The sequence below is a fragment of the Aquarana catesbeiana genome, linkage group LG11 (genome assembly GCF_042186555.1).
Source record: "Aquarana catesbeiana isolate 2022-GZ linkage group LG11, ASM4218655v1, whole genome shotgun sequence".
NCBI classification, from domain to species: Eukaryota; Metazoa; Chordata; class Amphibia; order Anura; family Ranidae; genus Aquarana; species Aquarana catesbeiana.
This window is the reverse complement of record NC_133334.1, coordinates 198,208,569-198,236,051: the sequence shown is the minus strand read 5'-3', so window position 1 is coordinate 198,236,051 and position 27,483 is coordinate 198,208,569.

The window sequence follows — 27,483 nt, the reverse complement described above, 5'->3', positions numbered from 1 at the left end:
CCTTTAGCTGGAAAGGTGGCACCTGGGGGTGCACACATGCCATGGCAGGAATTATATCCACTCTGGCACTCAGGGGGCTCTACTGCCCACCAAGCATGAGTCCTTCAAGTGATTGTGGCTGCACTGTAACTGCCCCACAACCACGCACATTGCACTGGGTGCGGTAGTCTAGCATTTAGGGGATTAAAACTGTTTAATGATCTCTATAGAGCAATCTGAAAGTGGATTGCTCTTCAGAGAGCACTGCCAAATGGGAATGAGCCTTTATTTATTTATAGATATATTGTATATATATATATATATATATATATATATATATATATATTTCCCGGACCTCCCCATGTCAGCCTACTATGGGTCAGCTCCGCCCCCTCTAACCCCTCCTGGATCACCTCTTTCTAGCCCATAAAAGGGCGGCTGTCTGCCCATACCAGTGTTCTTTTTTTTGTCCTCGCTCAAGACACCTTTTAAAGTTAATTTTTATTTATTTTCTCTTCTCCATCGATCCTGTCGGGTTTAGCCTCTTCCGATTCAGAAGACCCCCCCCATATAGGCTGTAAATCTCCTGAGGAGGTGGGTTCCCTTGGTGCTGGGATTGTATGGTACAGTGTAAATGACTGTGTATTACTGGCAAAGGTCACTGGTAGTATAAATGACTGTATATACCTTCGTTAGGCAGGAGCTGGCACTCTCTCCTTCCATGTTTTTGTGTGTTCAGGCAGTGGTTTGGCTCGCTAGGACTTGTAGTTCACCGCCTCCACATGTACTCCTTTCAGGAAGCTCAGAGATGAACAGGTGAGGTCAGAGGTAGCTTCCTCTTTGGGTTGCCTAGCAAACACCAGAATGCTCACTGCTCATTTGCAGCAGCCTCTGTCCTCTAGGCTGATCTCAGTCTCCAGCTGGTCAATCTGCTATTCTGCTCTGCTCTGGTAAGCCTCCTTCCAGGTTTCTCATTACTTTCTGCTGTGTTACTTGTCCGTCTGAGTATTTTTATTATTCTGTACCTTCTAGGACTGGGGAATTTTGCCTAGCTGCCTTAAGCACTGAAGATGTGGATGGAGAGGTCTATTTTAATTGTATTTATTTATTTTTGTTTTGGAAAAAAAAAAAAAAATTGTTTATTTTTTAAAAGAGAGCACATCCTTTGTGTTTTACAGAGAGAAGGCCCACTGCGAGACAAACTCCCGCAAAGAGGTTCCAAATCAGCATTCCAGCCTCAAAAGAGTAAAGAAGGGACTAGACATGACAAATCAGAGTTGCATGCAGCTGGATAGATGCCTGTTGTCACAGCATTCCAGATTTCCCTCGCTCTTACCTCACTTTAGTCGCTCAGACCCAAGCCTAGAAAGGTCAAGACATCAGATGGCTCAGGACTAAGGATGAGCTCCGGCGTGTTCGCATGGCACACGTGCCGAGCCCGCCAGGAAGTCGGCACGGCGCAGCGCTAATCACAGGCAGGGAGACATTTCCCGATCTCTGCAGCCGCACATCGGGAAATGTTTCACTGCTTGTGATTAGCGCTGCCCCGTGCCGACTTCCTGGCGGGCTCGGCACGTGCGCCATGCGAACACGCCGGAGCTCATCCCTACTCAGGACAATGCTGCGAAAGCATGCCAGGTTAAATCCTACAATAACCACTTCCCTACCCGCCCATAGTCATATGACATCCACAGATGGGATCTCCCATCCTGGGTGGACGTCATATGACTTCCTGGGATTCCCAGCTGTCTAGGGGGCGCGCGCCGCGTTCCCCGGGACCCGGTGCATGTGCCCGGCGGCCGCGATGTCCGCCGGGCACCCGCGATTGCCCGTTAACCGGGCCGGCATGTGGATCTGTGTGTGTAAACACACAGATCCACAGCCTGTCAGCTCTGAGGAGAGCGATCTGTGTTCCCAGAACGGAGGAACACAGATCGGTCTCCTCCCCTAGTGCGTCCCCTCCCCCTTCAGTTAGAATCATTCCCTAGGAAACATATTAACCCCTCCCCGCCCCCTAGTGGTTAACCCCTTCACTGCCTGTCACATTTACACAGTAATCAATGCAATTTTATAGCATTGATCGCTGTATAAATGTGATTGGTCCCAAAAATGTGTCAAAAGTGTCCGATGTGTCCGCCATAATGTCGCAGTCACCAAAAAAAATCGTGATCGCCGCTAAAAAAAATTTAAAAATATTTTTTTTTTTTAAAATGCCTTAAATCTATCCCGTATTTTGTAGACGCTATAACTTTTGCGCAAACCAATCAATATACGGTTATTGCGATTTTTTTTTTTTTTTTTTTTTTTTTACCAAAAATATGTAGAAGAATACGTATCGGCCAAAACTGAGGAAAAAATGTGTTTTTTAAAAAAAAAATTGGGATATTTATTATAGCAAAAAGTAAAAAATATTGTGTTTTTTTTCAAAATTGTCGCTCTTCTTTTGTTTATAGCGCAAAAAATAAAAACCGCAGAGGCGATCAAATACCACCAAAAAAAAGCTCTATTTGTGGTGAAAAAAAAGACGTCAATTTCTTTTGGGTACAACGTCGCATGACCGCGCAATTGACGTTTAAAGTGCGACAGTGCTGAAAACTAAAAATTGGCCTGGGAAGGAAGGGGGTGAAATTGCCCGGTATTGAACCGGTTAAACACGCAGTCAAGGAAGGGTTAAAGAGTGTTTCAAGGAATCCTGCTCAACCTGCTGTATCTTCACCATCTGCAGATTCAGATAATGTGTTTTCAGTGCGTTTTAACTCTGAAGTCGATAGCGATTCGGATCCATCTGAGGCTGAGATGATCTCAGAATCGCATACGTTTAATTTTTGCACTAGTTCCCCCCTTAGTGGAGGCTGTTAAGGAAAGAATCGTCGCCTCCAAAGAAACAGAAAAGATACTATCCGTATTTAAAGAAATTGTTACCCTTCTTTCCATTTCATTTCTGAAATTAAAAAAGTAATTGACGATGCGTGTGGGGGGCGGGGCCTGAGGCTCAATGTGCATAATGGAGTATCGAAGCTGTACCCTTTGGGACACTATGCCTAAGGTGGATGCTTCATTACGTATATTCGCCCACCACATTACACTTCCGCTGGAGTATTCAGTCTCTTTTAGGGATCCTATGGATCGCAAAATAGACGCAGACCTAAAAAGGTTGTATAGTTTGGACAGCAGCCTGCAGACGGGCGGTAGCACTCACTCCTGTGGCAGTAGCACTTGGGATGGGTTCGTACCTGTGCGTTTTTTGGTGCTTTTTGCTGATTTGCACTACTGTCCATTTATCATGGTCTCCTATTGAACACGTTCTGTGGTGCGGTTCTGCGGAATGCGCTGGGAGTGTGAATCCAGCCTTAGAGTGTGGGTAGCGGAGCTGGTGGATGGATGTTTGGATGAAAGTCTGGGAAGTGGCAGTTCTTCTCCTTTGCAGACTGCTGTAGAGTTGTGGCTGAAGTGGCTGTCGACCAGGTCAAGATGACAGCAAAGATAATGGCTCATTCCATCACAGCCCGCAGAGCCTTATGGTTGAAGCATTGGTCAGCCGATAAGGCTTCTCAGCACTTTCTGTGTTTGGTTCCATATGATGGGAAGCTACGCTTTGTGAAGACTTAGAGTCAGCAATTCAGTGGGTTTTGGACAGTAGATCTGGCCTAATCCCGCAGAATAGTAAGACGCAGCAGCTCCTTTGGTTTAACAAGAGATCCAAAGAAGGATTCTGGGAGGCCAGGACTTACAGACAGTTTTTCAGGCAGTGGAGGGGAGCTGGTTCAACCTTCCAGAAACCTTCCAAGCCCAGGGCCAACAAAACTCCTGGGGCTGTGTTTCCACTGCTGCGTCCCCAGAGTTGTGCGATTTACACTGCGACTTTGCTGTGCAATTTGTGATGCAATGTCATTCGACCTGTGAAAACCATGTGAGAACAAATCACACAGATGTCGGAACAAAGTAGTGTAAAAATCTTTTTTGGAGTCGCTGCGACTTAAGTCGCACCAATTAGAACGGGGACCATTGAAATACATGGGTTTTGACTTGTCATGCGACTTTGCATGGGTCAGGTAGCACAACAACTCGCAGTAGTGGAGACATAGCCTAAGGCTTCAAATAAGTCCTGAAGCTGTCTCCGCTTAACCCTCTCAAGTAGGAGCAAGACTAGCCCAATGCCGGGGGGTTTGGGCGGACAAATTACATGATGCCTGGATTGTAGCTGTCATTCGATAATGTTATCGTCTCAAGTTCAAAACAAGGCCCCCCTCAGACCTTGTTCATAGAAACTGGACTTCCTACGGATTTGGAAAGGAGGCAATGTTTACAGGGATACATAGGGGAGCTGTTGGCAACAAGGGCCATCCTTCCGCTTCCAAGGCACGAATTGGGTCAAAGATTATGTTCCCCTCTGTTTTTGGTCCCAGGGCTTCAGGGGGTTTCGGACCAGTTTTTGACCTCAAAGTCCTGAATTCTTACATGAAGGTTCCACCATTCAAAATGGAGTCATTGGAAACGATCATCAGGAGACTGGATAGTTTCCATTGATCTGGCGGATGCATATCTTCATGTCTCCATAGACGCATTTCACCATCGCTTTCTCAGGCTTTCCGTGGAAGGCTCTCATTTTCATTTTTTATCTCTCCCATTCGGTCTCTGCACGACTCCGAGAACGTTTTTAAAGCTACTGTCTGCTGTCATTGCAACTCTGAGGGTCAAGGGAGTGCAAATATTTCATTATCTAGATGACATGCTACTTCTGGGTCCATCAAATGAGCTCCTTCTAGTTCATGTGAATTCACCTGTAAAACACTCGTTTCGGTTGGTTGATCAACTTTCGGAAGAGCCAGATCTATCTGACCCAAATGTTGGAGTATTTAGGAGTACAATTCAACACGGATCGGGGTCGTGTTTCTCTTCCTCAGAGGAAGGTCCAGGAGATCCAGTCTCAGACAAAGCAGTGATGGCCAGGCGTTCTATGATGCCGAAGGAATCCATGCAGTATCTGGGGGTTTTATCAGCCACAGTTCCAGTAGTCCCGTGGGTCAGGTGGCGCAGAAGGTTTCAATGCAACTTTCTTCTTCAGTGGGATCATCTGCCAATTCCGATAATCTGGTCCCTGGTTGGTGGTCAGTAGCTCGCAATCTTTCCCGCGGAGTTTCGTTGAAGGCCTCAGAACCAATAGTCGTGTCGACCAATGCCAGTCTGGCAAGCTGCAGGGCACACTGCCTGGGACAGCAGGTTCAAGGCCAATGGTACCTTTGTGGGGTGAAGAGTTCAAATTTCTTGGGATTGGATGCTGTCAGACGTGCTCTTAGCGTTTCAGAAATAGAGGGGAATGGAGCGCTGACAGGTGCTTCTGTAGAGCAGATATGGGGCAGTGGTGCTTGAACAGGAAAGGAGGCAATAAAGTATATCCAGGGGGTAACAAACAGTTAAAAACAGTCTTAACATATATGGCAAGCGGCAGCCAGCTTCTCAGAGTAGAAGGGACTCTATGGTATAAGAAAGACAAAACAGAAAAAAGCAGCGCTGCTCTAAGGGTAGTAGATTGAGTAAAAACACAGCTTTAATAATGTTTAAAACATGTATTCACATTTGAGTGATAAAAACAGGCATGGATTAGTTCTCCTGAACATCGTGGAGTCGCCTGTGGTTCCAGCTGGGCTGTGATGGGGTCAGACCCCAGCCACTTCCGGTGGCGTCCGTAGCTTCGAGGTGTGGGGATTCCCTCAGCCAGCGCATCAGCAGGTACGCGTTCGGAGCATGCGTGCTCTTTCACCAGGCGTGGAGATCCGCCATGATTAGTGCTGGTTATATGGGGAGAGAGGAGGGGAAGGGGCGGTGTACAAATTGATTGGCAAGGCAGCGTTGGTGCGTGTCTAACACACGCCAGCAGAAACAGTTGTGGGAAGGTGAAAAGATGAGGAGATGGTAGGTATATGTGTGACCAGCGCGACTAAATAGAAAAAAAGCAGGGGTTTAGAAACTGATAAATAAAAAATAATAATAAAGGTAAAAAATTATTAAAAATATAAAAAATTAGAAAACATTAATATAAAAATTATAATAAGGTAAACCATGAAATGAGTCTAAGATGAGAAAAAAATAAAAATAAAGGGATAAATGGGACGAATGTAAATCATATGGCACGCATACATATACCGTGCGCACTGGTATCTGTGTATGTATACATGCGTGTGCATGTGCACAGAAAATTACATGTAAAATGTAGTAGTAATGATAATGGACAGTATTGATGTTGGTGGGTAAGAGCGGGGAGTATTGGAACAGAAGTATACTAGCAGGGTAGTGTTAGCGGAGTATCAAGTGGATGGGGTTGAAAGAAGGGGCTGAGGAATAAATATGTAATGTGATGGGGGGGGGGGGGAGGCAAAATAGGCAATACTGGAGGAAGGAATGGGACTGGCATACATATAAGGTATTGTAATAAAGGGAATATGCAGGTGGGCTATGAAGTAAAGGGGGAAAAAAGGAGAAAAAGCGGGGGGGGCGCAGGAGGGGAAGTGTATTACAGTGATATGTTCATGTCATTTGTAGTAGAAGATAGGGTGGGGGAGGAGGATAGGGAAAGGGTGGGTGGGAAATATGGGGGGGGTGGGGGAGGGCAGGAATGAGGGGTTTGTGTGTGACAGAGGCTGGGAGTAGTACGGTTGTGTTTAGGGTGTTTAGAGGATGGGATGAGTTTTGATCTCTTTGTTTAGACCTCCCGGCTTAAGGCAGTCCAGAGTATATATCAGGAGGTCTCTCTCTCACATAAACGTTTGGTGCGTTCAGCTCGAGGAAGATTGTCCAGGATGGCCTCTATAATCCAGACCCGTAGGCCGTTGGTGGAGCCTTGGTGACATTCTATAAAATGTCTTGGGATCGTCAGGTTCCTGTTATCTTCAATAGAACGTCTGTGCTCTCCAAATCTCTTACGTTATGTCCTGGTGGTGTGGCCTACATAAAGTAGGTTGCATAGGCACGAGAGGCAGTATACCACAAATTCAGTGGAACAATTGAAAAATTGACCAAGTTCATATGTTTTCTCCTTTGTGGTGAAACGTTTTTGTTTGTGCTGTACGAATTTGCAGGTCGGGCAATTAAGCTTGCGGCTTTGGTACATGCCCTCGACATCGAGAAAGGTAGGTATGACAGTTGGTTGAGATCTATGGGTTTTTAATTTGCTGGGAGCTATTTTTCCTTTTAGATTTTGGGCTCTTCTGTATGTAATTTTAGGCTTGTCATCAAGACTATTTTTGAGATGAGGGTCTTCTAATAGTATGCCCCAATGTTTTTGGAGAATGTGTTCCATTTTTCTGTGTTGAGTGTGGAATTGGGTGATGAATCTAGGTGCTTGGGATAACGAGATTGGTTGTTGATTTGTTGGATGTCGGTACTTCGCTCAGAAAATGGTTATAGGCTTCCTCCACTAGGGGGGCAGGGTAGCCTTTTTCAGAGAACTTTTTCCTGAATAAACTGCTTTGCTCCGGGTGCAGTTATGCTTCAAATGGCAGAATTGACTTTTTGGTATGTTGGTAATCCATCTAGGGTGGTGACAGCTGTGAAAATGGAGGTAAGAGTTGCCTGCAGTGGGTTTCATATAGTTTTTGGCATGGATGTGGTTGTCCGAGTGGCTTAGTTCTAGGTCCAGGAAGGCAAGGGTGTCCGGGTTGCAAACTGAAGTGAATGATAGGCCCAAGTTATTGGTATAACAGTAAGCCACAAAATCGTCTACTCGAGATCGAGTGCCGTCCCAGATGATGATTATGTCGTCTTTGTATCTTCCAAAAAATACGATATGCTCAGAGTAGGGGTTGTTGTTGTTCCAGATTGAGCGTTGCTCCCAGAACCCCATCGTCAGGTTGGCATAACTGGATGCAAAGTTGGCACCCATGGCTGTGCCTTGAGTTCGTAAGTAATATTGGTTTTCAAAAGAAAAATAATTGTAGTTAAGGCAGAATTTTGTGGATTCTATAATGAATTCTGCCTGTCTGTAGTTGATTTGGGGATCTTGAGAAAGAGAATACTCTATTGCTTCTAGCCCAATTAGGTGTGGGATTGATGTATAGAGCGAGCAGACATCGAGTGAGAGCCATAAGTAGGTGGATTTCCAACGGTAGTTGCTTAAGGTGTTGAGTAAGTGGGTGCCATCACGGATGTATGCCGGTAGGTTCTGGGCCAGTGGTTGCAGGTGCAGGAAATGATCGATGTACATGGAGAAGGGGTAAGTGATACTGCCCATAGCAGCCACTATGGGACGTCCAGGAGGCTTGGTCTGGCTTTTGTGGATTTTGGGAAGGTGGTAGAAATGGGGAGTATTGTAGTTGTCCCATTTTTAGAAATGCAGATTCGGTTTTTGATGATGCCATCTGTCGTTGACTTGTTCACCAATGCATGGGCTTCAGGTATGAACTTGGGTAAAGGATCACCAGTTTGATGTAGGTATTGTCATCAGACAGCGAAAAAATAAGAACCCTAAAATTAGGGAACTTGTGTACCCCCCAGTACTATGGGACTTTGTAGGCCAACAAAATGATTGCGTTTGGATAAAACTATTATTTATTAGGAAAAAAAGCATAAAAATAAGACAGACTGAACATACATCTCTACAAAAGTGCTTATGCAGTGAATTTTCTTTCATATTGATAATTATATACTTTCATCTATAAATACATGTTTCTCTGTGGGCCTAACATGTTTCAGGATGGTGTCCCTTCTTCAGAGGCGTATTGCAGAGAGAAATTATATGTATAGAAGACGTTTCTGAAAAGGCAAGTGAAAACAGTTTACATATTAAAGTATTGTGCAGGATAAACATTTCACAACATGGCATCCGACAGTGTCCAACATACATACCAAAATCCAGTCCTTAAAACGAGAATAAAGTGCATGAAGTATGCAAAGGAGCAGACTTTTGTATCAAATGAAAGGAAAGGGAGTGATTTGATAAAATGACAATGGCCACCAATTAGCCAAATGGCGGGCGTGGCGGTTTTTCCCTTGGATTCAGGAATAGCTCCGCAAAGGCCCCCAAAAAGGGAGGATGACCCTGCCGCATCCACACAATGGCCCTAGAAAGGGGGGGGGGGGGAATAAGTTTGTGTGAATTAAAAAATCGCATTGGCTTGCTGTAGGCGTTTTAGATTGCTATAAACTGCTTTCTCCATAATTTCAAACAAAATGTATGGCTTTGTATTGTGACTGCAGGAACTAACAGTCCTTTGGTTGCTATGCAACAGCATCTTAGAAAAAAGGGGGGGGGGGTTTATTTTAATTACTGTTGTTCTTAACAATTCCAAAACTTTCAACTTAGAAGGGAAAAAGAGCAATATCAAAAAGAAATGAAAACATGATGAACACAGAAATCAAATATTCCGCGCTTAGGATCAATATTAACAAAGAACTGCAGCCCCCCAGGCAAACTGGAAACACCGAAGTGAAATCCACATAATACAATGTGTTCTAATAGGGGAATGGCGCTGTTCACAGACAATGGAAAAATAAAAAAAACAACAAAACAAACCCCACCAAAAATTGGGAATGAGAAGATGTAAATGTGAAAAATATTAGGAGAAAAAAAAAAATAAACAATAAATGTGCAGTGTGCACCAAAGTCCACAACAAACTATGTGAGAAAATCTGCCTAAAATCTGTAGGTTAATCCATTACGTATATTACATGGGATGTGAATGTGCGAGTCACTACCATTAGTGAAAAAATGCAAAATCATACATGATACAAGATGGATAAAAATGACATAGAAATTATATCAGCATTTGAAAATCCCACTCACGTGCCCAATACCATAAACAATACATAAAAAATACATGTAAATGGGCCAAATAAACATCTGTAATCTCTCTGACAAAAATAGTAAAAAATGATGAAAAATGTGTATATTTAAGGTGAATTAATTAAATAATAAATATGTGCAAACAAGATATAAATAAATTAATGCATGTGATACAATCAAAATCGTCCAATGTAAAATGTCCAATGAAGGTATATCAGACAGATATGTAATCCCCAGCGAATTTTCAATATTAGTGTGTCCGTGTTTGGCAAGCCCCCTCTTGTGCCCTCACTCACCAGAAAGACCAACCCCTGCAGGGGTGAAGGGCATGAATAGATCCTGTGGCCGGAATCCTGGAGACCCGGAATCCCCCTCTCAGGTTCAGCGAGCCCCTTGCAACTGGATTCACGTTGTTCTTTATATAAGTATCCACCGGAACAAATCCATATGTATGGAGAAACAAGGAATCCTCATAGTGTAAATCCGTTAAAACTCAAAGTTTATTGTTCAAAAAGTAAATATTAGGTTTAAAAACGGGAGCTGACAATGCTCTCCTGACAAACAGAAGCGGATGGTGTCTAGGGTAGCGAGGTGACGGCGTGCGTTCCACCAGCCTGGCTACCAAAACCGGAAGTGCAGAGTCAGAGCGTAGAAGCGACGTGTGCGTACCGTATGGCCACGTCTTACGCGTTTCGTCATTAAGACGTCATCTGAGGCGCACACTGAACACAGCTTTTACCCCAGTCGTTATATTGAGAAGACATGGTGTTCCATGTATATTGATGAACAAATAGGAAAAAAAAAAGACTATTCGAGCAGCCACAGACTTAACCAAACAAGCATGGTTTAAATTGCAATGGAGGAGGTGGTAAGGCATTAACTCTCCTTCATCACAGAATGCATACACAATAGATATCATAGGACTTATTTACTACTTACTCGTTTGGGTTTAGCCGTGTTGGACAGATGACTGAAATGTGATGAGCATTGATAGATAGGGTTTTAACACTGAGCAGGACACCAATTGCGGCTTTTAAATAGCCGCCTGCGCAGTGTGGATCAAGCTTTCGGTGTCAGCAAAGGTGGGTCTATATTGTCGCATATGAAGCACAAGCCTCATAACAAAGCGACGAGCACGGGCAATCTGAATGGGTAGTGGCCTGAAGAAACTAAGGGGCCGCTCACTACTACAAGACCACGTCCAACGCGGTGACGCGATGAGGGGGCGGTACACAAAATGGAAAAAGACCGTGCAGTATACTACTCAAGGGGAGTCCAATCATCACCACGGCAACTGAGGGGGCGGTGCAAGGAAACGAAAGACAGGCAACAAAGCCGTGCCATAGGTTGTCGAAGACCCACCCAGCACTACGGCAACCAAAAATACACAGGCATACTAACGACCAATAGATGCCAATCGGATACTAATCAACAAAGACAGGGAAGTCATGAAAAAATCAGGGGACTTTAAACTTGGGACATCCAATGAAGGGGCCCCAGGGACAAGTCTGCACTGCACCCACCCAGCGCCTAAGCTAAGGTAAGCCCCACCGACGCATGAAACACCGCAATGACATGCCCGAAATCGGACAGATCTGCAGTGTGAAAGGACGCCATGCCGCCATTAAGGATGGAAACGACATGGCCCCCGTGCGCCGGGCGGAGATAAAACCAAAGCCAAGGGCACAAAAAAGGAAATTGTAAATCAAAAACGAAAACAAAACTAAAATGTCTTATGAGCATACATCTGTATGTACAGACATTACTCCAATGATTGAATAATTTTATTGGTCTGCATGCGAAGGACATAGTCGGATGTACATGGTGAAAGAATGGGAGGAATCAATGAATACAGGACAGCATATGGAACTGCAAGCCATCTGGAGTAAAATAAGGGAGACATCACACCCAGAGACCAAAGATAACAGTCAGATGTACAAACATATTTGACATATTCATCATATAGTGGTGTCAACATCATACATAAGTATGTTAAGTACAGTTTATAAACAATGTACATTCACAGATATATTAACAACATTGCATGACAGAAAAAAGTGGCACTATAAAAAAAAGGGAAAGAGTCTTTCACAGAATCAAAATCAATTATCACATTACCCTTAGATTGTTTAAATGTTTAGTCTAAGCGCAAATAACTCTGATATTTTAGGGTACGCAGTGCATTTTAATGTACTAAATTATTCTTTTTCACATCCTCCTGATACAAAGCCATCTAGGGATGGACGGAAACTCATTTGGGTATTTAGGCCTGGAAATTGCGTTTCATTGAGGCTTGCGATCCAACAGACCAAATTCAAATTACCAAATGGCAGAATGCATAGGCCCAGACACTTTGCTAATTGCAAGACCTCTGGGGTCATTTACCTTCTGACATGTCAATGTAAATGTTTTTATGTCGGAAAAACAAAATTGGAATTCCACAAAAGGGCGGCACGACATATCACCAGCATGAGGCAGGCGGACCCGGACCTTCCTCTGGGGCGACATGTGCGAGACCATCACATGGGTAAATTTCCCCTTATCCATTTCACCATTCTCGACCGGATTCATCCGGACACGAGGGGTGGTGATTGGAATAAGATCTTGCTCCAGATGGAGGTCCGTTGGATTGCAGTTATGAGGCTTGTGCGTCATATGCGACGATATAGACCCACGTTTGCTGACACCGAAAGCTTGATCCACACTGCGCAGGTGCCGGCGGCTATTAAAAAGCCGCAATTGGCGTCCTGCTCAGTGTTAAAACCCTATCTATCAATGCTCATTACGTTTCAGTCATCTGTCCAACGCGGCTAAACCCAAACGAGTAAGTAGTGAATAAGTCCTATGATATATATTGTGTATGCATTCTGTGATGGAGAGTTAATGCCTTACCAACTCCTCCGTTGCAATTTAAACCGTGCTCGTTTGGTTAAGTCTGTGGCTGCACGAATAGTCCTTTTTCTTCCTTTTTTTTTTTTTTTTTTTTTTTTTAATTCACACAAACTTATCCCCCCCCCTTTCTAGGGCCATTGTGTGGACGCGGCAGGGTCATCCTCCCTTTTTGGGGGCCTTTGCGGAGCTATTCCTGAATCCAAGGGAAAAACCGCCACGCCCGCCATTTGGCTAATTGGTGGCCATTGTTTTAGCAAATCACTCCCTTTCTTTTCATTTGATACAAAAGTCTGCTCCTTTGCATACTTCATGCACTTTATTCTCGTTTTTAAGGACTGGATTTTGGATGTATGTTGGACACTGTCGGATGCCATGTTGTGAAATGTTTATCCTGCACAATACTTTAATATGTAAATTGTTTTCACTTGTCTTTTCAGAATGTGTCTTCTATACATATAATTTCTCTCTGCAATACGCCTCTGAAGAAGGGACACCGTCCTGAAACATGTTAGGCCCACAGAGAAACATGTATTTATAGATGAAAGTATATAATTATCAATATGAAAGAAAATTCACTGCATAAGCACTTTTGTAGAGATTTATGTTCAGTCTGTCTTATTTTTATGCTTTTTTTTTTTTCTAATAAATAATAGTTTTATCCAAACGCAATCATTTTGTTCGCCTACAAAGTCCCATAGTACTGGGGGGGTACACATGTTCCCTAATTTTAGGGTTCTTATTTTTTCGCATTAATCTGGGATGTTGGCAACATACTGAAGGTGAGGTATTTTCCCTTCTGTGGTTCATTATACTATATATATGACAGCAGTCTGACATATGTCACTATTTGACATATGCGTCTGTTTTGGATGATAATACCACCTCCTTTGTCAGCTGTTTTTATGATGAAGTCTGTGTTGTGGGTAAGGGCCTTGAGGCATGCCCTTTCTGATACTGAAAGATTATGATTATGTGTAGAGGTCAGAGCCCGGTTAGACAAGCGTTTGTTTTAGGAGAAAACTACTTGATAGAAACTCTGTAAATATGGACCTTTGACATGGGTTGGGTTGAAGATTGATTTGGGGTGGAAGGGGGTGTGCTGAATGGGTGGGGAGATGTTCAGTAAGATATGATGAATAGATATCCGTATCACCATCTCTGATGTACAGATCCTCAAGGAGAGCTAGGCAGGAGGCATCCAGTGCGTGGTCAAAGGTGGGGTCATCATGGGATTCCTCAGATGCGTTGGTTATGGTGGGATTACTTGAGGCTTTAATATTGAAAAACCTTTTGTCAGTCAGGTCACGGATGAATTTGTTGAGGTCTCTAAACAGAGTGAAGGCATTAGGACCAGCTGAGGGGGCGAAATTGAGGCCTTTGCTCAATAGTGATGTATCTTCACGACTGAGGGTTAGTGAGGATAAGTTGTAGATTTTTATTGTTCGGCTAGTTTTCCCTTTTCTCTTTGTGTCTTCATCTCCCCCCTCATCTGCCTCTTCTTCTAATTTTCTTTTTTGTGCAGGTTGGGGGGTTTTGGCTAAAAAAGGAGGCTCAGGAGTGGGTGAAGAGTCTAAAACATCTGAGCTGTGTGAGTTAGCCTGCATGGTACACGGGGATCTCAACACAGCAGTGTCCATGGTTTCTGGGGGAGAAGGATTTAATGGAGTAGTGGAAGTGACTGAGATTTTTGGTTGACTGGGTTTCAATGGAAGGCATTACAATATTGGTGGTATCACGTTTGTGGTTTCCATTCCTTCCTCCAGTATTGCCTATTTTGGCCCCACCTACCCATCACATTACATATTTCTTCCTCAGCAACCCCATCCACTTGATACTCCGCTAACACTACCCTGCTAGTATAATTCTGTTCCATTGCTCCCCGCTCTCACCCACCAGCATCAATACTGTCCATTATCATTACTACTACATTTTACATGTAATTTTCTGTGCACACGCATGTATACATACACATATGCCAGTGTGCACAGTATATGTATGTGTGCCATATGATTTACATTCGTCCCATTTATCCCTTTATTTTTATTTTTTTTCTCATCTTAGACTCATTTCATGGTTTACCTTATTATAATTTTTATATTAATGTTTTCCAATTTGTTTTATATTTTTAATAATTTTGTATGTATATTTTATACCTTCATTTTTTATTTATTTATCAGTCTCTAAACCCCCCCCCCCCTTTTTTTTTTTTTTTCTATTTATACTCGCTGGTCACACATATACCTACCATATAAATTCTTTTTTACACACTCACGGATGACATTATCTCTTCATCTTTTCACCTTCCCACAACTGTTTCTGCTGGCGAGTGTTAGACACACACCAACGCTGCTTTGCCAATCAATTTGTACACCGCCCCTTCCCCTCCCCTCCTCTCTCCCTATATAACCAGCACTAATCATTGCTGATCTCCACGCCTGATGAAGGAGCACGCATTCTCCAAATGCGAGCACTACGGCCACGCCCCCCGCTCTCCAACATCTGACGTCACTATCCTACGTACCTGCTGATGTGCTGGCTGAGGGAATCCCCACACCTCGGAGCTACAGACGCCACCAGAAGCGGCCAGGGTCTGACCCCATCACAGCCCAGAAGGAACCACAGGAGAATCCACGATGTTCATCTATGCCTGTTTTTATCACTCAAATGTGAGTGCACATTTTAAACATTATTTAAGCTGTGTTTTTACTCAATCTACTACCCTTAGAGCAGCGCTGCTTTTTTCTGTTCTGCCTTTCTCATACCACAGAGTCCCTTCTACTCTGAGAAGTTGGCTGCCGCTTGCCATATATGTTTTTAACTGTTTGTTACCCCCTGGATATACTTTATTGCCTCCTTTCCTGTTCAAACACCACTGCCCCATATCTGCTCTAGAGCAGCACCTGCCAGCGCTCCATTCCCCTCTATTTCTGTATTACTGCCTGAAGCTTATGTTGAGCTGCTGTACATGGAGCACTGTAAAGCCCACCCTCTGTAATATCCCCCTACCTTCATTTACCGTTTAACCACTTGCCGACCGCCGCACGCCGATGTACGTTCAAACTTTGGCGGCGGATATCATTGTTATGGCAGCAGCTAGCTGCCATAACCCCGGTATCCCCGTTTTCGTGCAGCGGTCGGCTTTCAGATAAAAGTGGTCCCTGCTGGGGATTCGCCGCGAGATCACTTTTATTGGTGGCGGGAGAGGGGCCTCCCTCCCGCCGCGATCCGGTGCCCTCCGCCGCTTACCAGAGCTGTCGGTAGCAGCGGAGGTGATCGCGTCCATCTCCCTTCTGTGCCTGGAGACGAGTGAGGTTAAGATGGCACCCACTCGTCTCCATGACACTGCTGGGCGGAAGCGACGTCAAAACGTCACTTCCACCCACGCCTCTTAAAGGCACATTTTTTCCCTTCCCGTCTTTCAGGACAGCCACATTGAGAGACCTTGGCTCCTCCTCTTCCTGGGAAACACTGCGCCAGCCCCCATAAATTTTCACCTCCCCTGCCAGCCTCAGTTGTTTGTGTTTCCCCTGGGTGGGGAGACACTGCGTCTGGAACCAGGCCTAAGCAGTCAGGGAGACTGGGGGCTATATTACTAAAATCCCTAGCTAAAGAGACAGGGGTCTCTGGGTCAGCGGCAGGCTACATACCGGCCGCATCTCGTCCGCCTCCTCCACTTTACCGAGCACTGGTGGAAGTCTGGGGGGGCCCTCTTTCACAGCCACAGGGCTGTTAGCAGGATACACCTCTGTTCCCCCTGTACAGGGTACAGGCCGCAGTGGAGCCGAGCGGGCCGGACGGCGGGTGACGTCATTTCCGGCGGGGGGGGCGGAAGTGTGTCCTTTGACCCGCGGCTTCCGGTTCCGGGTCGTGGGGCGCTGATAGAGGGCCGGGCACAGGCTGGAGAGGAGTTGTTCACTGCACAGGCAGTGTAAAGACTCCACAGGCCGCCCACCAGCATGTCGGAAGCAGATGCTCAGACGGCGCTCAGCGATGCCAGCTCCAGCCAGCCTAAGGTAAGGGTACCCTGGGGAAGGGTTCCCCCTCTACCTAGGCTTTCCGTCCCCCCTTAGGGTTCCTGTATGGGGGGGTGGGGAAGAAACCCCTCTAGGTGGGCAGAGGGGGGGGAGACCAAGTCCCTCAGTTGTAAAGGAGGGACTTGAATCTCCCCAGGATTGTATTGCTGTGTCAGTGTGGGGATATTGATTGGTATTTGGTTTTTTTCTATGTTTTTCAGAAAGCTTCTGAGAAAAAGCCCCAACATAGCTCTAAGAGAAAGTGTGCCTCCTGTAGGGACACCCTGAGGGAGGCTTGGAAAAAGGTCTTATGTAAAAACTGTATAGATGCTCTTGTTGACGAAAGAACTTCTGAACAGGAGTCAGGGTTAGCAGCATCAGTTAAGGAATTATCTTCAACCTTCCAATCATTTAAGACCCTGTTTGAAGGGTTACAGGTTCCCCTTAAACCCTCACCTGCATCGCAGAATACTATCCCATGTTTAGCACAGGACTCTGCATCTTCCCAACCAGGGACCACCACCTCAGCTGAAGTGGCAGGCACTTCCAGAGAGGAAGCAAGGGAGGAACCTGACAGTGCTACCTCCGGGTCTAAGGATGACTCGGAGGAGGAGAGTAGGGAGGGGGAGTGCAGGAAGCCCTCAAGGTACAAGTTGTCCCTTGATGAGGTAGAGGACCTCTTAGGGGCTATCCACACTACCCTGGGTATCCAGGAGGATAAAAAGACCCTATCTCTCCATGACCAAATGTATAGGGGCTTGAAAGAACAGAAAAGAAAAGTATTTCCTGTTCATGAGGTCCTAGTAGAAACGGTCAAAAAAGAATGGCAGGATCCCGAACGAAAACCCTTCTTTTCTGGGGCCCTAAAAAGAAGATTCCCTTTTTCGGACGATCCTGCCTCAGTCTGGAACAAAAACCCCAGATTGGACGCAGCATTCTCGCAGGTGTCCAGACACACAGATCTGGCCTTCGAGGATCTGGGAGCTCTGACAGATACCATGGACAAGAGAATAGATTCCCTGTTAAAAAAGACCTGGGAATCAACTCTAGGTAATCTGAAACCAGAGATGGCAGTCACGGTGGTGGCCCGAAACCTCGAGCACTGGCTTACGCAAATCCAGGCTCATATTGAGGCAGGTACGGCTAAGGAGACTATTTTAGCGTTCCTTCCAACTATACTGAGAGGCGTAGCATACATAGCGGATGCTTCGGCAGAGTCAGTGCGCATGTCAGCCAGGACTGCGGCACTTGCCAACTCAGCCAGAAGAGCTCTCTGGCTCCAAACGTGGCCAGGCGACAATGCATCAAAGGTCAAGCTGTGTGGCATTCCGCTGACCGGTGATCTGCTCTTCGGCCCAGGTCTAGAGACAGTATTAGACCGTACCGCTGATAAAAAGAAAGCATTCCCAGTTAAACGAAAATCCCCAAATCAACCCAGGAAAGGGTTTCGTCCACAAAAGAGTAGGCCTCCCGAATCACAGGGGAAAAAGACTTGGAGCCAAAGGGGTAAGGGCAAAGGAGGGGCGATTTTTCGCCCTCCTGAACAGCCCAATAAGACCCAGTGACTGGGGGGTCACAGTGTGGGGAAGATTGGGAGCCTTCCTTCCACAATGGGAAGTAATCTCCCCCAATCAATTTATACTGGGGATCATACGAAGGGGGTATTGTCTGGAATTTACAAAGCCCCCTCCACGTCGAAGCTTAATAAAGCTTCTCCCCAAGTGTTTGGCAAAAGCAGAGGCCCTCCTAGGGGCATTAAGGGAACTAGAACATCAGAATGTGGTGTGCAGAGTTCCAAAGGAAGAAGAAGGGACAGGCTTTTATTCACACGTTTTCGTGGTGAGAAAGCCTTCGGGGAGTTACAGGTTAATTCTAAACCTGAAACCTCTGAACAAAGTGATTGTTTACAAAAGATTCCGGATGGAATCAATATTCACTGTCAGGGCGTTACTTCCCCAGGACTGTTACATGGTGTCGCTAGATTTGAAGGACGCCTACCTCCACATCCCCATTGCGGAGGCCTTTCAAAAATTCCTACGCCTGGCAGTAAAGGTGGAAGACGAAACTATTCACCTACAGTTTCAGGCGCTGCCATTTGGCCTATCCTCGTCACCCCGAGTATTTACGAAAGTCATGGCGGAGGCCATGGCCTTTTTGCGAATCAGGGGGGTATCAATTATTGCCTACCTAGACGATCTTCTTCGCACCATCCTCAGAACAACTAATCAGGGATTTGGAACTCACAAAGACAACCCTGAAAGAGCTAGGATGGCTGCTAAATCTGGAAAAGTCCAGCCTTATTCCAGCTCAACAGATTTCCTATCTGGGATACCTGCTGGATTCTACTCGGCTAAGAGTTTTTCTCCCACCAGAAAAAATTCTGAAGCTAGATCAAGCAGTAGCATGCCTTCAGAGCAGGCAGCAGGTAACAATACGGGTGGCTATGTCAACCCTCGGCCTGCTGACTTCTGCCATCCCGGCAGTCCAGTGGGCAGGCCTTCACTTCCGTCCCCTGCAGGCACTGATTCTAAAGGTGTGGGACCACAGCCAGCAGTCTTTAGACACGCTGCTTTCTATCCCTCCTCGGGTCAAAAGGTCCCTCTGGTGGTGGAGGAAGCAGATAAATCTGTCTCAGGGGCGCCTGTGGATCATTCCAGTCTCCAGAGTGATTACTACGGACGCAAGTGGCAGAGGCTGGGGGGCACATCTGGGATCCCAGTTGGCGCAGGGGACATGGAAGGAAGAGGAGCTCAAAAGGTCCTCCAACTGGAAAGAACTAAAAGCAGTAGGACTGGCACTCACAGCTTTCAGGGAAGACCTACTGGGACAACATATCCAGGTACGGTCCGACAACTCTTCGGCCATTGCTTATATAAACAAGCAAGGTGGCACGAGAAGCGGGGTGCTGTTAAGCCTAGCCACAGAGGTTCTGGGCTGGGCAGAGGCCAATGCTCTGTCCCTTTCAGCAGTGTACTTAAAGGGGAAGGAGAATGTAGTGGCCGATTTTCTCAGCCGAACACAGCTGAGAGAGGCGGACTGGGTACTCAATCAGGAGGTGTTCGACCTCATAGTCAGGAGATGGGGCCTCCCAGAGGTAGACCTATTTGCCTCAGGAAGCAATACAAAGTCCCCATACTTCTTTTCTCTCAGCAGATGGGAGAACGCGTTAGGAGTAGACGCTCTGACACAAAGTTGGCACTTCAGAGTTTGCTCCGCCTTCCCACCCCCGGTGCTTCTGCCAGCAGTTCTAAGAAAATTCCAGGTAGAAAACACCACACTAATTTTAGTGGCTCCGTACTGGCCCAAGAGAGCTTGGTTCTCGATTCTCGGGCAGTATGCGGCGGAACCGCCCTGGCTCCTTCCGTCCAGGAGGGATCTCCTGTCGCAGGGCCCAGTTCTCTGTCCCCAGGTAGCCCGCTGGAACTTAGCTGCTTGGCTTCTGAAGAAGAGATTCTAAGAAGCAAGGGCTTTTCAGATCAACTGGTAGCCACCCTCCTCGATAGTAAAAAAGAGGAGACGCGCCAAATCTACCAAAAGGTTTGGGGGCGTTTTAAGGCTTGGTGCCTAGAAAACGCCTTTAAGGTGCAGAGCCCTATAGCAGTCCTGGAGTTTCTGCAGTGCGGGGCTGTTAAGGGGTTAGCCATCAGTACCCTTAAGAGCCAGGTTTCAGCACTTAGCACATATCTTGAAAAATCCCTCACCACCAACGCTTGGGTGGTCAGGTTTTTCAGAGCCCTGGCAAGACAAAGACCAGTGCAGGGTCCTTCCTTCCCTAAGTGGGACCTTTCCCTGGTCTTGCAGGTTTTGACTGAACCCCCGTTCGAACCTTTAGAGGAGTGTACTCTAAAGGACCTAACATATAAAGCTGTTTTTTTGGTGGCTGTAACCACAGCCAGAAGGGTCAGTGAGTTAGAGGCTCTTTCAATTAGACCCCCCTTTTGTGTTGTATTTCCGGATAGAGTCGTTTTTAAGACTGACCCGGCTTTTCTACCGAAGGTGGCTTCAAAATACCATAGAAGCCAAGAGGTAACTTTACCAACCTTTTGTCCTAATCCCTCAAGTGAAAGGGAATTCAGGTTTCACACTTTAGACGTCAGGAGATGTATCCTATGTTATTTGGAGCTGACAAAGAATTTTAGAAAGTCAGATTCTCTCTTTATTTCTTTTTGCGGAGCAAGAAAGGGACAGAAGGCGTCTAAACGCACCATTGCCAGGTGGCTCAGAATAGCTATTAGTCAGGCCTACAGGCTAGCGGGTAGAGAGGCCCCCATGGGAATTAAAGCACACTCTACCAGAGCTATGGCGGCTTCACAGGCGGAAAGAGCTGGAGCAACGCCAGAGCAGATTTGCAAAGCAGCCGTATGGTCTAGTTTCACTACTTTTGTGAAACACTACAGAGTGGATCTGGTATCAGCAAGTGAGCAATCCTTTGGGCGAAAGGTATTGCAAGCTGTTGTCCCACCCTGGTAAGTGCTCGTCTATCCTCTCAATGTGGCTGTCCTGAAAGACGGGAAGGGAAAATTAAAGTTACGCTTACCGGTAACGTCTTTTCCAGTAGTCTTTCAGGACAGCCCTAGTACCCACCCGAGGTGTTGGGGGGTCTTGAGGAAGACCTAAAAGAAAAAAGGGCACAATAGTAATATGTGATAGTATGTTATTAATGTGTGCTTGTGTCTCCCCAGCTAACCAGAGGTGCTCTAGAAAAAACTGAGGCTGGCAGGGGGAGGTGAAAATTTATGGGGGCTGGCGCAGTGTTTCCCAGGAAGAGGAGGAGCCAAGGTCTCTCAATGTGGCTGTCCTGAAAGACTACTGGAAAAGACATTACCGGTAAGCGTAACTTTAATTTTTTTCAATGTAATTTTTTTAAATTTTTTTTTTTATTGCATTTTAGTGTAAATATGAGATCTGAGGTCTTTTTGACCCCAGATCTCATATTTAAGAGGTCCTGTCATGCTTTTTTTCTATTACAAGGGATGTTTACATTCCTTGTAATAGGAATAAAAGGGACACAATTTTTTTTTTTTAAACAGTGTAAAAATAAATAATAAAAACCAAAAAAAAATAAAAAAAAAACCCTGTCCCGCCGAACCCGCGTGCAGAAGCGAACGCATATGTGAGTAGCGCCCGCATATGAAAACGGTAGTCAAACCACACATGTGAGGTATCGCCGTGACCGGTAGAGCAAGAGCAATAATTCTAGCCCTAGACCTTCTCTGTAATGCAAAACATGCAACCCGTAGAATTTTTTTAAACGTCGCCTATGGAGATTTTTGAGGGTAAAAGTTTGACGCCATTTCACGAGCGGACGCAATTTTGAAGCATGACATGTTGGGTATCAATTTACTTGTCATAACATTATATTTCACAATATAAAAAAAAATTGGGCTAACTTTACTGTTGTCTTATTTTTTTTATTCAAAAAAGTGACTTTTTTCCAAAAAAAGTGCGCTTATAAGACCTCTGTGCAAATACGTGCAAAAAAAGTATTGCATTGACTACCATTTTATTCTCTAGGGTGTTAGAAAAAAAACAATATATAATGTTTGGGGGTTCTAAGTAATTTTCTAGCAAAAAACCTGTTTTAAACATGTAAACACCTAAAATCCAAAACGAGGCTGGTCCTTAAGTGGTTAATACCCCTACAAATAACCTTCTAATTATATTTCTTCATGCCATATACCGTCTAACCTTGATGTGGTTTCTCTTTCCAGCGTTGGTCCCTCTATATATCTATGTCATATGATCACGTCAACCTTCACTGTATTGTGTAACCAGCTTTTGTCATTTTTCCATTGTAAATATATATATTCTTTTTCTTGCCCTGTTCTTATTCCACAACCATTCCCCACACACTATAACCATGGAATTAATCCTAGCCCTAGAGGAAGTCAGACATGATTACCTGGAATACCTTTATTCCCTTTTTTCAACCGATCTGTTTGATAACCTAGCCACTATCAAACAAGCATCATATGTAAAATCTTGCGCCATGTTCAGTTAAATAGAAGATACTATCATATCCCTCAACCACCAATGGTGTTTTTTTCTGCAAAGATACTGGCTCTCTAAAATCACCCCTAGAGGCCTCAGAATCAAACATAGATGCTCTTTCCTCACACCAGAAGGACAAAAAGAGTGGGAATACGTGTCAGACTTCTGCTCGCAAAAATGGATAGACATCATAATATTACAAAGAGAAGAAAAATTGAAACACTAACAGAGAAGGTTAAATCATACATTTAATCGCTCAGAAATGAGATTAATACACTCCCCATGACCATGCTCCACATCTTAAAGAAAGATACAAAAAAAGATGAGGACCTATTAATTCAAACCAAATTGAAAAAAATGAGGCGGGATATTGATGAATACATGTCATCTAAGGTATTCAACTGGAAACCCCCCAAAATACCAAACATACCTCCTTTACTCCCCCCCCATCAACCCCCACGGGCGGCAAGCCCTACCCACAAACACACGTCCCAGACCTCGGAACCACCATGGACCTCGCTCTACTCAACCATCCAATAGAGCACCCAACATCAACCACATGAACGCACAGAAGACCGGGCCACGGCTATCTTCACAGACACAACTTCATCCCTCAACCACCAAACCCAAGCAAAAAAGACATTGAAACCGCAAACTTGAAAATACCACCAATATTGTAATGCCTTCCATTGAAACCCAGTCAACCAAAAATCGCTCAGTCACTTCCACCACTCCATGTAATCCCTCTCCCCCAGAAACCATGGACACTGCTGTGTTGAGATCCCTGTGTACAATGCAGGCTAACTCACACAGCTCAGACGTTTTAGACTCTTCACCCACTCCTGAGCCTCCTTTTTTAGCCAAAACCCCCAACCTGCACAAAAAAGAAAATTAGAAGAAGAGGCAGACGAGGAGGGAGACAAAGACACAAAGAGAAAGGGAAAACTAGCCAAATGATAAAAATCTACAACTTATCCTCACTAACCCTCAGTCGTGAAGATACGTCACTATTGAGCAAAGGCCTCAATTTCGCCCCCTCCTGCCTAGCTCTCCTTGAGGATCTGTACACTGGAGATGGTGATACGGATATCTATTCATCATATCTTACTGAACATCTCCCCATCCATTCAGCACACCCCCTTCCACCCCAAATCAATCTTCAACCCCACCCATGTCAAAGGTCCATACTTAAAGAGTTTCTATCAAGTAGTTTTCTCCGAAATTAAAATGTAACCGGGCTCCGACCTCTACACATAATCATAATCTTTCAGTATCAGAAAGGGCATGTCTCAAGGCCCTTACCCACACACAGACTTCATCATAAAAACAGCTGACAAAGGAGGTGGTATTGTCATCCAAAACAGAGAAGCATATGTCAAAGAGGCCCACAAACTGCTGTCTGATGACAACACCTACATCAAACTGTCTGGTGATCCTTTACCCAAGTTCATACCTGAAGCCCGTGCATTGGTGAACAAGGCAAGGACAGATGGTTTATCACAAAAACCGAATCTGCATTCCTAAAACGGGACAACTACAATACTCCCTATTTCTACCACCTTCCCAAAATCCACAAAAGCGTGACCGAGCCTCCTGGACGTCCCATAGTGGCTGCTATGGGCAGTATCACTAACCCCTTCTCCATGTACATCGATCATTTCCTGCAACTACTGGCCCAGAACCTACTGGCATACATCCCTGATGGCACCCACTTAACACCCTAAGCAACTACCATTGGGAATCCACCTACTTATGGCTCTCACTCAATGTCTGCTCGCTCTATACATCAATCCCACAAGTAATTGGGCTAGAAGCAATAGAGTCTTTTCTTTATCAAGATCCCCAAATCACTACAGACAGGCAGAATTCATTATAGAATCCACAAAATTCTGCCTTAACCACAATTATTTTTCTTTCCAAAACCAATATTACTTACGAACTCAAGGCACAGGCATGGGTGCCAACTTTGCCCCCAGTTATGCCAACCTGACGAAGGGGTTCTGGGAGCAATGCTCAATCTGGAACAACAACCCCTACTCTGAGCATATTGTATTTTTTGGAAGATATATAGACGACATAATCATCATCTGGGACGGCACTCGATCTCGAGTAGACGATTTTGTGGCTTACTGCATTACCAATAACTTAGGCCTATCATTCACTTCAGTATGCGACCCGGACACCCTTGCCTTCCTGGACCTAGAACTAAGCCACTCGGACGACCACATCCATGCCAAAAACTATATGAAACCCACTGCAGGCAACTCTTACCTCCATTTTAACAGCTGTCACCACCCGAGATGGATTACCAACATACCAAAAAGTCAATTCTGCCATTTGAAGCATAACTGCACCCGGATGGAAGACTACATTGAGCAAAGCAGTTTATTCAAGAAAAAGTTCTCCAAAAAAGGCTACCCTGCCCCCGTAGTGGAAGAAGACTATAACCATTTTCTGAGCGAAGTACCGACATCCAACAATAACCAATCTCGTTATCCCAAGCACCTAGATTCATCACCCAATTCCATACTCAACACAGAAAAATGGAACACATCCTCAAAAACATTGGGGCATACTATTAGAAGACCCTCATCTCAAAAATAGTCAAGCCTAAAATTACATACAGAAGAGCTCAAAATCTAAAAGGAAAAATAGCTCCCAGCAAATTAAAAACCCTTAGATCTCAACCAACTGTCAAACCTACCTTTCTCGATTTTAAGGGCATGTACCAATGCTGCAAGCTTAATTGCCTAACCTGCAAATTCGTACAGCACAAACAAAAACATTTCACCACAAAGGAGAAAACATATCAACTTGGTCAATTTTTCAATTGTTCCACTGAATTTGTGGTATACTGCCTCATCCCATCCTCTAAACACAACCGTACTACTCCCAGCCTCTGTCACACACACCCCTCATCCCCACCCCCCCATATTTCCCACCCACCCTTCCCCTTTCCCCCCTACCCAATCTTCTACTACAAATGACATGAACATATCACTGTAATACACCTTCCCCTCCTGCGCTCCCCCTTTTCTCCCTTTTTTCCCTTTACTTTATAGCCCACCTGCATATGCCCTTTATTTCAATACGTTATCTGTATGCCAGTCCCATTCCTTCCTCCAGTATTGCCTATTTTGGCCCCTCTCTCCACCCCATCACATTACATATTTCTTCCTCAGCAACCCTATCCACTTGATACTCCGCTAACACTACCCTGCTAGTATACTTCTGTTCCAATACTCCCCGCTCTCACCCACCAGCATCAATACTGTCCATTATCATTACTACTACATTTTACATGTAATTTTCTGTGCACACGCATGTATACATACACAGATGCCAGTGCGCACGGTATATGTATGGGTGCCATATGATTTACACTGGTCCCATTTATCCCTTTATTTTTATTTTTTTCTCATCTTAGACTCATTTCATGGTTTACCTTATTATAATTTTATATTAATGTTTTCTAATTTTTTTAATGTTTTTAATAATTTTGTATGTATAATTTTTTACCTTTATTTATTTATCAGTCTCTAAACCCCCCTATTTTCTATTTATTCTCGCTGGTCACACATATACCTACCATTTATAAATTATTTTTTACACACATACGGATGACATTATTTCTTCATCTTTTCACCTTCCCACAACTGTTTCTGCTGGCGTGTGTTAGACATGCACCAACGCTGCCTTGCCAATCAATTTGTACACCGCCCCTTCCCCTCCCCTCCTCTCTCCCTATATAACCAACACTAATCATTGCTGATCTCCACACCTGGTAAGGGAGCACGCATGCTCCGAACGCAAGCGCTATGGCCACGGCCCCCGCTCTCCAACATCTGACGTCACCATCCTACGTACTTGCTGACGCGCTGGCTGAGGGAATCCCCACACCTCGGAGCTACGGACACCAGTGGAAGCGGCCGGGGTCTGACCCCATCACAGCCCAGCTGGAACCACAGGAGGCTCCACGATGTTCAGGAGAACTAATCCATGCCTGTTTTTATCACTCAAATGTGAGTGCACATTTTAAACATTATTAAAGCTGTCTTTTTACTCAATCTACTGCCCTTAGAGCAGCGCTGCTTTTTTCTGTTTTGTCTTGCTCTTAGCATTCCAACCTATGTTACGAGGTCGAGCTGTCAAGATTCTTTTGGACAACAAAACTACGGTGGCTTATGTGTTTCATCAAGGGGGCACAAGAAGTCACCCTTTCCTTCAGGTGGCATGTCAATCTTCCTCTGCACAGAGAAGAATTTTGCAGCATCTTAACTCCCAGGGCCTGGCAATGTTTTAGCAGATCGCTTGAGTCAAGGCTTTGGGGATCACAACAAATGGGGCCTCAACCCCAAGTACCTACGCAAGTTCTTCAGAGTCTGGGGGATGCCTTCGATCTCATGGCATTGGAGAATTGTCAACTGCCTTGCTTCTTCTCCCGGACCTAGCATCCACAGGCATTGGGTCAGGGTGCTCTGTCCAGGTCTTGGAACTTCCCCTTGGTGTATGTGTTCCCACCGCTTCCATTGGCTCTCAAAATCCTGCTGAAGATTCAGCGAGAACGGGTCACAGCAATAGTAGTCCTACCTTACTGGCTCAGGGAGCTGTGGTTCCCTCTGGCTTGGAGGATAAAGTTGGGCTCACCAATCCCTCTGCCTCCTTGTCAAAATCTCCTTCTGCAGAGTGGGGCCTGACACCCGAACTGCAGGAGTATAAAGTTAATGACATTATTATAGGATCGTCAGAACGAATGTAACCTATTACCGGATCTGGAATACTACGGAAAGGGGTTGGGACCTTGGATCTCCTTCAGTATCTAACATTTTG